The sequence below is a fragment of the Camelina sativa genome, chromosome 3 (assembly GCF_000633955.1).
Source record: "Camelina sativa cultivar DH55 chromosome 3, Cs, whole genome shotgun sequence".
Lineage (NCBI taxonomy): Eukaryota > Viridiplantae > Streptophyta > Magnoliopsida > Brassicales > Brassicaceae > Camelina > Camelina sativa.
The window spans coordinates 21,882,345-21,884,194 of record NC_025687.1 but is presented as its reverse complement, the minus strand read 5'-3'; the positions used below and the strand labels follow the sequence as shown (position 1 = coordinate 21,884,194).

Sequence of the window (1,850 nt, the reverse complement as noted above, 5' to 3'; positions counted from 1 at the left end):
GCATACGAAATCTGTATGCACCAGCTTAAGGAGGGGTATTGAAATACAGTTTACTATTGGTTTGGTCAACACTGGTCACTTACTACAGCATATTCGACCAGATGTTAATTCTTCAGATAAGAGCCTTCTCCGACTTACAGTTCCGCAACAGCTGCACATATCGTTGTAACTAGTAGATTCTCCTATATTTCAGTTTGTAGTTCAGCTAGACTTGTATATATATGTAATACTCACTTTGAGGAATACACAGAAATTCCTTCGACACTGTTTATTTTTCATATTCTGTGAGATTTTTTTTTTTTTTTTTTTTTTTTTTTTTTTTTTTTTTTTTTTNNCCATCAAACCCCATATATTAAGTTATCGGAGATGACTCTCTTCGAGAAAGAGCCAGTTAGGAACCGACGGACTTACATGGGAAAAACAGACACCTCGAGCTCTTGCACATTTTGCAAGTTTATCTGCCCGGATATTATCCTCGCGAGGAATATATCTAATACTAAAATCGGCAAATCTATCTCTGAAATGAGTAAAATCCTTCAATTCTGATGAAAAGGTCGGCCAATCCTCGATATTAGACGTCATCCTTAGGAGGTCTGAACAATCCGTAGCAAAAAGAGCTTTATCCATCTCCAACGCTAATAAGCATTCCATAGCCCAAATAAGAGTATTTAACTCTGCATGTAAAGGGGACAGGCTTCTGCGCGATCCTTTTAGCCCCATGTGCAGGATTCTATCGCCAATAGACGCAATCCAACCATGCCCACTCCTATCCACCTCTGCATGCCAAGATCCGTCTATAAAGCATACAAGAGATTCTTGTGGAATTGGGGTCGAAGATGTGTCTGCCTCTATTACCGTTGGTGCTAGGTCTCTTTTATTTGCTTTTCTCCATACTTCTTCTTCTTGGATAGCTTTTTCCACTGTATCTTGCGGAGACTCATGGATATTTTCAAACACTTTCTTGTTTCTTGCCTTCCAAATGTACCACATCAACCAAGGAAATGTTCGCAGATTTTGATCAAGGACACCATAGTCTCTACCTCTCCCATATAGAAAATCAAGGTTGCTATATAGGGAAGATGAGGGAAACACCATAGGGTGGGTAGGGATTGTCGATAAAGCCCACACTTGACGTGCTGGGGGGCATTCAAATAGCATGTGATTTATAGTTTCCTCCACTCCTCCACACCTAGGACATTCCTTATTCCTACCAATATTGCGATAATACAAACGATGGCATGTTGCCAAACACCCAGTCACACATTGCCACACGAAATGCTTTAGCTTTCGTGATGTTTTTAACTTCCATACTTGCGCCTTGAGTGTCATAACACTAGGCCCCTGAAGAGGGAGGCCGCAAGTAGGGCGAGAGATAGCTCTCGCGGCTTCGTATCCAGATTTAACGGTATAATTCCCAGACTTCGTCAAGGTCCACGAATATCCGTCCCTCGAGGCGTTCAAGCTCGGTTTAATTCCCAGAATAAGGGTAATATCTTTCGGGGGAAAGAATTCCTGAAGACGCTCTATTTTCCACTTTTTTGTGTTAAAATTNGTTTCCTCCACTCCTCCACACCTAGGACATTCCTTATTCCTACCAATATTGCGATAATACAAACGATGGCATGTTGCCAAACACCCAGTCACACATTGCCACACGAAATGCTTTAGCTTTCGTGATGTTTTTAACTTCCATACTTGCGCCTTGAGTGTCATAACACTAGGCCCCTGAAGAGGGAGGCCGCAAGTAGGGCGAGAGATAGCTCTCGCGGCTTCGTATCCAGATTTAACGGTATAATTCCCAGACTTCGTCAAGGTCCACGAATATCCGTCCCTCGAGGCGTTCAAGCTCG

At 42.4% G+C, this 1,850-nt stretch overlaps 1 protein-coding gene across 1 annotated transcript in view; it reads left to right on the top strand.

Annotated features, from left to right (window-relative positions):
- Window positions 1-1,850, top strand: part of LOC104779189 (peroxisomal membrane protein 11A-like) — a 5,215-nt gene that overhangs the window by 733 nt on the left and 2,632 nt on the right. The gene's annotated exons all lie outside the window — the stretch shown is intronic.